This window comes from Peromyscus eremicus, chromosome 7 (genome assembly GCF_949786415.1).
Source record: "Peromyscus eremicus chromosome 7, PerEre_H2_v1, whole genome shotgun sequence".
Lineage (NCBI taxonomy): Eukaryota > Metazoa > Chordata > Mammalia > Rodentia > Cricetidae > Peromyscus > Peromyscus eremicus.
In genome coordinates, this window is record NC_081422.1 from 116,490,652 (window position 1) to 116,501,355 (window position 10,704).

Below are 10,704 nucleotides of genomic sequence, written 5' to 3' on the forward strand. Positions count from 1 at the left end.
AACATTTGGAGTTGCAACCCTTTTCATTTTAAGTGGCATTAAATACTTGCACAGACATTCCTGCAGGATTCAAGAATGCGCTTTGCATGCAGATTCTGCCCCATGCACACACATCCCACACAGACTGAATTTGCTGCTCAGGATTATTTGATTTTCATTTTGAGGAGACTCTGAGGTTGTCAAGAGCATTTTTATTTGTGTCTTTCCTGTGGATATTAGATTCTGATTCGCTCTAGGTGGGCTATCTCCGGACCATCAAGACAAGCGATGAATGGATATTGGTATTCCTATAAGCAAGGCAGGCACTCTCCCTCCACTTTTTTTTTTTCAGTGTCTCAATGTGTCATTTTTTGGGTTGCTAATTTGAAAGCAATCCAGTTCTAGGTGTTTGGAGTCAAAATGCCGTGATGAGTAGCGTTGCAGCGGATGCAGCTCGGAACTCATCTGCGTTGGTCAAACAACTGCGACTCTTCTTCGGCGCTCACAGACCCTTCAGACAACCCTAACTGCTAACGCTCTGGCTGTCTTGCTTTTGCAGGTGTTCTGACTCGTCCAGCTGCTGCCCTTCTGCCCGAGAGTAGTTCAAACTGTAAGTTCAACAAACCAAATAATTAAATATCGATAGTTTTAGAGATCTATACTGATTTTCCAGTCTGTCTACCCAAGATTCGGGAAGAGGGCTGGAGACCATGGCTCGGGGGACGTGTAACACAGGGACATTACGTACGACCCAGCCACATGACTGTCTATGACTGCCTAGGTCACTGCGACCTTTAACTGCCTTCCTTTTGTGCTCTTCCTTGCTATACTGTAAGAGGGCGTGAAGCTTTGGTATCTGGGTAATGCCGAATTGCTATTTCCCTGATGACTTTTTCTTTCTGGGTGTCCCTGTATGTTTTAATATCTTAGCTCAAGCAGATGGCTCTTAATATATAGTTACCTCCAGATTCAGTAGCTGAATTCTTTGAGGTCAGATGAAATTCTGTGGTTAGCAACTTAACCGCATATATTAACCAAAACGCCAGCTCCCAGCCGATGAAGGCTGTGCTCTTGGGGTACTGTACTAGTAGGTTAGAAAATGAAATGTATTGAAGTACCCAACAAAGAGGCTGCATGGTGCAAGAGTTTACAGATTTCCCCAGGGCTGGACCTGCCTTCTTCACCTTAGGGTATCAAGTGCTTCCAAATGTGACTCTTTAAGGAAGAGAGATCGTCTGTACCGTGAAGAGATCGGTGCTAGGAGAGACACGTCTCCCCACTGCTTCATACACCACGATATGTAATTTAAGATATTTTAAAAAAATTATCAGGCATTTAATGCATTCTGTCAGTGGATGGGCTTGGAAAAGCTGGTTTTTGATAGAAAAGACATTTCTCTTACGTTCTCTTGTTTTTATGCCATCCTGTGTCTGCCTCCTCATCTAAAACACAAATTTCTGTATCATTCAGTTCACTTAATACCACCTCCATTTTTGCTTCTCTGCAACTCATTGCTAGAGCCAATAATAGACTTTCAACACAAATAGTGTATTGATCACCGAAATCTCTTTCGAGCTTGACTGAATATACATAATGGGGTGTCAATCGGAGAAAAATCTCATAATAAATGGCAGGCGACTTATATTCATGAGGAAAATGTCTTGGGCAGCACACAAAATATCATGTCTACTGTAGCATGACAAGCGAACCTCCCTGGTCTCGGCCAGTCTCTGCTGCATTCATGGTGGATGTTTAATAGCAAAGGCAGGGTTAGAATGCCGAGCTCTTGAATCTTTCCTTTCTTTGTTTGTGTGAGAGGCATTTTTGTACACTCCGCAGAGTATAAACATCTTCTAGAAGCACCGCCAGTAAGAAAGATCTTTTATACCTGAGGAATTCATAAATTGCAAACAAATCTGTTTAAGTTGATGTATATTTAAAATCAGCTACTGATTTATGCAGTCCATATTTTTAAAATTTTTACCATGTGTGTACCAGGGCATACACACACTGTATGCAAATATTTTCAATGCATGTATGGGAACACACAGTATATTTAGAGAGAAGGCTGTTTTACATAAATTATTTTTAAGAGAAACCAAACAGAGGAATAGCCATGCATTAGGAAAGCCACATTTTAATCCCCTCAACCCCCTTTAAGCTTGCTGTTGGATGTTATGTGAAGGAATCTCATTTTTATAATTTTATATGCAATTCTTTAAACTTACTTTTCCTGCCAGAAGTCTTGGATTATTTCTACAAACCCAGTACCAAAGAGGCTGAGGCAGGTGGCTAGCTATGAGTTCAAGGCCAGCCTGGGCTACAGTGTGAGGCCCAGTGTCAAAACAGTTGAATTACCAGGCTTGATGACCCATACCTCTAATCCAAGTACTTGGGAAGCAGAAGCAGGAGGATCTTGGTGAGTTCCACACCAGAATAGTCTACATAGTGGGACCACATCTCAAATAAAACAAAGTGGTCAATCAGTCAATAAAAAAAGATGGAGATGGCTGGATCCCAGGAGCTAGCCTAGTCTACTTGGCAAACTAAAAGCCAAGGAAAGACCTTGTCTCAAGAAACAAGGAAGATCATGCCTGAGGAACAACAGCTGGAGTTGACCTCCGGCCTCCACACTCACATGCGTGTATACCCACATGAACATACACCCACACATGTGTACAGTTACTACTTCTACTAATACTTCCTGAGAGAGCAGTCATTGAGATGCTAAGTGTTCTCAGTGAGAAGGGACCTTCAGGGTGGTGTGGTGGTATTGTGTTTCCCCAAAATATTGTGTACCCTAATAAACTTACCTGGGGTCAGAGAACAGAAAAGCCACTAGATACTTAGGATAGGCAGTGGTAGCACACGCCTTTAATCCTAGCATTCCAGAGGCAGAAATCCATCTGTTCAAGGATACAGCCAAGCATGGTGACTCACGCCTTTAATCCCAGAAAGCGAGCCTTTAATCCCAGGGAGTGAGGTAGAAGGCAGAAAGGTATATAAGGGGTGAAGACCAGAAACTAGAAGCATTTGGCTGGTTAAGCTTGCAGGCTTTCGAGCAGCAGTTCAGCTGAGATTCATTCTGGATGAGGACTCAGAGGCATCCAGTCTGAGGAAACAGGACCAGCTGAGAAGTTGGCAAGGTGAGGTAGCTGTGGCTTGTTCTGCTTCTCTGACCTTCCAGCATTCACCCCAATAACTGGCCACAGGTTTGATTTTATTAATAAGACTCTTTAAGATTCCTGCTACATGGTGGTGTGGCTCTGGGTGATAGTAGGCATTTCTAGCAGGGTCCAGTTTCTTTATGCACTGACTTGGCAGCTGACTCTGTTGCTACTGGCTGTCAGTACAGAATCCTGCTACTAAGGGATCATGGGATGTCCGGGGCATTAGATGGCACACTGCTTCACCCCATGCAGTCTGGAGTGGTGTTTTCCCCAGTCTGCTGGGCAAGAACAGCCATCACGTGTGCCTCCTCTTCTCTAAGCAAATGAAGCCAATGGCCTTTTGCTAATCAAATTTTGGTTTTGTAAAAATTGTTTAGTGTGTGTGTTTACAAGTTTGACTTACCACCGTGTGCTATGGAAGTCAGAGGACAACTTGTGGGAATCGGTTCTCTCCTTCCACCGTATGAATTCCAAGGATCAGCTCAGGTCATCAGGCTTAGCAGCAAGTTCTGATATGCTGTATGTGTGAGGGGGCATGCAAAACGAAATTGGTGGTTGGAGAGATGGCTTGGTAGGTAAGAGCACTTGCTGCATAACCAGGTCCTGAGTTCAGATGCCAACACATAGATAAAAAGCTAGATGTGCTCGTACGTGCACCTGTAACGTCAGCGCTGTATGGACGGACAGACAGGAGGATGACTGAGGCTTGTTGGCTGCCAGCCTATCTCAGTGGGAGATCTCAAGGGAATAAGACAGAACTGTAGAGGAGGACACTTGACATCCTCCTCTAGCCTCCTTGTATTTGTGTATGCACCACCACCCCACACACACTCTGGCCTCCTTGTATAGAAGCACACACACACACACACACACACACACACACACACACACATACACACACATGTGCGCACATGCACACATACACTCTAGCCTTCTTGTATATAAGTACACACACATACACACACATACACACACACACACACACACACACTCTGGCCTCCTTGTATATAAGTTCACACACACACACACACACATTCTGGCCTCCTTGTATATAAGTTCACACACACACACTGGCCTCCTTGTATATAAGTACACACACACACACACACACACACACACACACACACACACACACTCTGGCCTCCTTGTATATAAGTTCACACACACACTCTGGCCTCCTTGCATATAAGTATACACATACACATACACACACACACACACACACACACACACACACTCTGGCCTCCTTGTATAGAAGCACACACACACACACACATACACACACATGTGCGCACATGCACACATACACTCTGGCCTTCTTGTATATAAGTACACACACATACACACACATACACACACACACACACACACACACTCTCTGGCCTCCTTGTATATAAGTTCACACACACACACACATTCTGGCCTCCTTGTATATAAGTTCACACACACACTCTGGCCTCCTTGTATATAAGTATACACATACACACACACACACACACATTCTGGCCTCCTTGTATATAAGTTCACACACACACACACATTCTGGCCTCCTTGTATATAAGTACACACACACACACACACACATGTGCACACGCACATATACACTCTGGCCTTCTTGTATATATGTACAAACACACACACACACACTCACACACACTATGGCCTCCTTGTATATATGTACACACACACACATTCTCTCTTTCACACATACACACACACACACACACACACACAGGCCTCCTTGTATATATGTACACACACATACACACTCTCTTTCTCACACATACATTCTGACCTCCTTGTATACATGTACACACACACACACTCTCTCTCACACACACTCACACGCACAAATGCAATCATCATCCCTTGGACAAATGTCTGTTCCTGTTCCCTGCAGCACTGAAGATGTGGTAAAGTGTGGTGTGGTGTGGTTTTCACAGTTTCCACCTCAGGTGACATTCGTACTGATCAGTGTTCCAATCAGGGCAAGTAAAACTGCTGGGCACTGAGCCTCAACCTTCCCTTTCCATAGCAAGAACTTGCATTTTTTTCCTGCTACTTTGATGAAATGCTTTTTTTATTGTTGTTATTGTTTTTTTTTTTTAAGTTTTTGGCTTGCAAATGGATTGGGTGCAAAGTTTGCTGAGAAAATGGATTACCAGAAAGCTGGTATTTAGAGATTCAGGGATGTGTATTATGGGAAAGCTGCCCTTACTAGTAAATGATAACTATAAAATATGCCTGATAAATAATCTATACATATCTTTATGTATGTCAACAACTTGGTTCCAATTAAAAACTGTGTAGGGTATGTGGCTTTTCAGAGTCAGTCAGTTACATAGCTTATGCTTGGAGACTCTGGTGAGACTTTAATGAAAGGTAAGCTTAAACTCAGTTGTAAGAACAAGCTCATGAATTTTAACCTACAGAGAAGTACATATGCAAAAGTTGGAAGAAAACTGGGACTTCTTGGATGTCAGTGATGAAAGAGAAAATGAAATCCTAGAGAAAAGAAAATTGGAAAGAAAAAACATTTCTAAAGAATTTGAGTAGGAAACCTGCATTTGTAGACCTTATTTGTCTTGAATGTTGGGTGGTTTAGTGGTACATCTCACTAAAGTGGATGGGAAAAGAGCTATATGATTTTGCCTTGGGCCTGTTGGCACAGGCCCTACCACTGGACTACCACCTTTACTCACATGATCCATTTTTTTCATTGGAAGAACATTAAAGTATCTTTTGGCTATATACTACCCAGTTAGGTAATATAAATAAATACTTTGCTTAAATAGATTGCTTTCTTGCCAGTTTTTAACCTATACTTAGAATGAGGCTACTTAAAGGTAAACAGAAAAAAATCTGGTAGAATTAAAAACAGCTCCAATATACCTATCAAATTTTGGGTAAAACTTTCACATCATTTAAAAAAATATTCAAGGACCAGGGAGATAGCTCAGTCAATAGAGTAGTAATCAGAGTTAAATACCTAGAAGCTATGTTAAGAAAAGGGGTGGAGGCAGATGTGACAATAGATACTTGTAATCCCAGCATTAGAAACACAGAGACAAGAGCATCCTGGACACTTATTTGCCAGCCAGCCTAGCTAAGTAAGTGATCGAGAGACCCTGTCTCTAAAACAAGGTAGATGGTGACTGAGCAGCGACACCTGAGGTTGTCCTCTGGCCTCACGTGTGTGTGTGTGTGTGTGTGTGTGTGTGTGTGTGTGTGTGTGTGTGTGTGTGTGTGTGTAGAACCATGCACACACACACACACACAAAGTACTCAACATCAGTGCTAAGCAGCAGAATGTAGCGCTGTTTCACAAACACGACGTCACCACCCCTATAGTTTGCTGTTTTATGGCTGCAGAGAAGTTAAGAAAGGTCTAGAAGTCCTTATGTTTTTGTTTCATTCTCTGTGTTTTTAGCAGCTTAAACGCAGCATGTGTAGAGTTATGACCACTGCATAAAAGGGCAGCCGAGACTAGTTCTCACAGTAATGCAAGTGAGACCAAGGGTAACACAGTGAATGAAGACGATAATTTGCTTTTAAAAACTTGTGAGTTTGGTTTTTATTCCACTTTAATAAAAAACACATTTGAGTAAAGAAAATTTTCAGTGTATGTAGTAATGCAGCTATCAGCAGGGTAATCTGGTGTAAATGACTTTTAATAATTTAGCTTTCTGTTTAATAAAAAGTTTATTTTTAGGTTTAATTGCTTGCTAGGAGAAAATTGAGAGAAATTTGCTAAGGGCATGTAACTGAGTGCCATATGAGTTGGTTTCACCAAGGAAATACTATAACTGGAAAGCCTCTAGCTCACCGCCATGTGTCTCTCAAACCTCTAGATCACCACAAAAGCAATGACAGTCAGCAGGAATTCATATCATGCTTATTAATATATGTACACTATATAAGTATAGAAAACACTGTAAGTACTCATTAAGTAAATTGATACTTAAATGTGTACATCATTTCAAATGAGCCAAAACCATTCTGTTTAACCAGAAGCCTAATACTTAGACATGGCTAGATGTAGAAAATTAAAGAAAACAGGCTTGTTGATTTTCACTACTTAGTTTTGTATGAGGCACATAGTATATTAAGTTGTTTTTCTCGAGGACTGGGAACATGGCTCAGTGGGCAAAACACTTGCAGAGTAAAGTGTGAGGACCCGAGTTCTGGTCTCCAGCACCAACAATAGTGTACATCCATCATTGCAGAGCTCTTAGAGTGAAATGGGAGTGGAGAAGGGAGAATCCTCAGACACTCAGAGCCTGCTGGCCTGGCTTACCTGTGTGGAACAGGGACCTGCCTCAGGCAAGGTGAAAGGGAAGGAGGGTGAGCACCCAAGGTTGTCCTAGACCTTCACATGCGCACCATAGTGTGTGTGAGCCTACAGTCACACACACACACACACACACACACACACACACACACACACACACATCACACGTATGCACACACAGATTTTGCCTTTTTAAATTTACTTTTTCACTGCTAGGCAGATTGATCATAGCCTCACAGAACCTGGTGAATTTGTTTGTTTGTTTGTTTGATGGGGGTGAGGAAGCTTTTAAGGAGTGAGATTCCTTTCTCTTTTAAAAATCAAAAATCTGTGAAACCAACAAACTCTCCTTTCAGCTTCAGTTTCCTCTTTCATCTTGCTGTGGCTCTGGTCCCCTTCAGACCATGTTATGGCCACAACAGTGTGACAGTTAGACATGTGAACCCAGGGAAAGAGGAACTGGGTTGATTTCAACTCGTCCCCAGGGATTTGGACATCCAGTGTCAATGTGGTTCTCAGTCCAGACAGTCACCACTCTTCATACCCTTCATCTTATTGCCGGATTTCCCCTGGTGCTTGGGACGGAACCACTGAGCTCTACCCCAGACTGGGTTATTTTTCTGCTTTGTGGATACCTGGGCTTTTCTATAAAACCCTTTAAAACTGCCTTTTCCTCTTACTCTTACAAAATGAAAGCTTACAGAGTTCAAGATACGATTTTAAAACGTGAAACCTGCACAGACCACATGATCGGGCTCTTGTATTCAGGCACAGTCCTTGGACATCATTTTGAGACAACAAAATTTAAGTCTCTGTGAGGTTCTACCTACATGGTGAAGCACTAGCTTCTGCAGATGCTCTCAGCAAATGTTCCTCTGTGTGCAGACTAGGATGCCTTAAATCAGGCAGACGGACAAACCTCTAAGGCTAGGGTTTAAATTGACAGTAAAATAAAAAACAAAACAGCACATGGTGAAGATTGGTAGCAGTGACTGCTGATGCCTCTCTGAGGTGTGACTGAATGCAAGAAAATCGGCCAGATGCCAGCATTTTCTATTTTTTCTTTTGTAGTACCCAATAGATACCACTATTGGCGACTACTCGCTCTGAACATGAGCTCATTGGGTTGTGTACAGAGTCAACATCTTACCTGTGTCACCCACACAACTCTGCAGTAATGGACACGTTCTCTGAGTACAACTGCTTAGAGCTTGAAAAAGGTCCAGTGTGGCAAAGACACTGAATGTGTTTCCTTACTTAAAAATTTTTAAGGGTCACATGTGGCTACATACTGGTTCATCCCACTTTGGCGACTGATGGACATGTGTCGATTCTGCTATAAAGTCCTTAATGCTCTGGAAGTTGGAGGCTGGGCAGTGCCAACCATGGTGTGCCTTAAGCAGAAGAGCTTTATGACAGAACCTCTGGCCCTTCAATTCTTTCCTGGCCTTGTCATCTTCTTTTGGTATGGCATTTGGTCTCTTCGTCTCACTTACATCCAGCCCCTGGCATGTCAAAGAACATTTCTTAAATCACCTTAGTACAGGCAAGACCCACTAATAGGCTGAGATACTTCATTCACACATTGGCACACCTCTAAGTAGAGCCATTGACTCTCTTCCCCACCCACGAGTGTCACGACTGAGTTGACTGTAAAGGGTTCAGAGCCTGCTAGAGATACAAGCATCTTCAGGCAAGTAGATTTTTCCCAGTGGATCCTGGTTTTGTCTGCTTACAGTCATGAAGGGAGGGGAAGTGGGAAGAGGAGGCCATATGGCTGTCCTGCCCAGAGTGACCCTGTGCTACTCAGACAGAATACACAGAGTACTCAGGTCTGTGTAAGTGCAGAGAACAGAGCTGCATTAGGTAGACAACTATCCTTAGAAATCTCACACCCAGCTCCATGTCTCATTTGCAGAATTAGAACCTTCCCTTCAGTTCTGTCTTCAGAGAAACAATCAGTAGCAGATAGAATCAGAATCTTAGGGAAGAAGCTGGGTACTGGCCAGTGTGAGGTTCCTTCCCTTAGGTCTTTTGTGCAGCCAGAGTTTAGGGTGCTCAGTAAACATTTCAGCTAGTGAAAGCCTGTCAGCATTTTTTAGGAACCTGCATCAGCAGGACATGGTGTTGGAGTGTCCCTGGCCTAGTCCTCTCTCACCTCCCATTGTAGTCTCATGTCTGCCCAGCCCACTGGGCAGGCTCCCCTGGGCCTGTGTCTCCGTGGTTCCCAGCTCTCCAAGCATAGCACAGGCATGCCAATCTCCTCCCATGCCACCCTTCTAGGGATCTGGATGCAGGCCTCTGGCGACCCCGGGTGCCCCGCCCTGCGCTCTCCTCTGACTCCCCTGAGGCTGGCTCTGTCTCACGTGTGGGCGGGCCCCAGTGCTGCTCTCAGCCTTCCTCATGGCTGTCTCAGGCTGCCCTTCCCTTTAAAAGATCAAAAGTGCTTCTCACTGAGGAAAGGGTAGCACAGATCTCGCTCTTCTGTCCTAAGCCAGCTTCTTTGTGGCCTCCTGTCACACTGTGGTCCTGCTCCTCAGTACCATGCCCAGCCAGCCGCTAACCTCCCTTCTCTTCACCCACCCATCTGAACTCACTGCCAGGTCTGGCTAGCAGATCTCCCCACAGACTTGCTCAGATGGCTTTGCCCTGAGGCTCTACACCCTCTACTTGGGGCTTTTTGCTCAGGTGTCTTGAGGGCTAGAGCTCTGGGCCATCCCAGCCAAGTCCCAGCTGTACCTTTCCCTCCCTCAGGACAAGACATTTGCAGAGACACACTTTGCTTCACACTCTACCACCAATGCCAAAAGAGTGTGACTTCTAAGTGCTCTTGAGTAGGTGTTCTGGGCAGTGAGGGAGGTCTTTGGTTTTCCCTTGGGTATGAGTGTACTTCTGCCACTGCTCATGGGCTCACTCTCCCTCTCTCTCATATATATATATATGTGTGTGTGTGTGTGTGTGTGTGTGTGTGTGTGTGTGTGTATAAAGTATATGTGTATAATGTATATGATGTATGTATATAATGTGATATATAGTATGTATGTGTACTCTGTAGTCACAGCCTGCTGGGATTTACCACCATTTCCCTCTGTCCCACTGAGACTGAGCGAGGTGAGGACACGTGCATGTCATCCCCTGTCCTGCCCACTGTCACCTCCGCCCTCTGTTATCCTAGCTGCTCACTGTTCCTGTATCTGCAAAGTGGTTTCCTGTGCCATGATAGTACTTTTGGAAAACCCGACCCATCCCTCCACATTCTTCTAT

The 10,704-nt window shown here is 43.9% G+C and overlaps 1 long non-coding RNA gene across 1 annotated transcript; it reads right to left on the reverse strand.

Moving 5' to 3' along the window:
- Nucleotides 1-214: 214 nt before the first annotated feature.
- Nucleotides 215-9,348, reverse strand: LOC131914560 (uncharacterized). The gene is made up of 3 exons (XR_009380166.1): nt 8,591-9,348; nt 3,553-3,666; nt 215-587 (listed from the first exon to the last, which is right to left on the reverse strand). It is a non-coding gene; the product is annotated as an uncharacterized LOC131914560 (long non-coding RNA).
- Nucleotides 9,349-10,704: the final 1,356 nt, after the last annotated feature.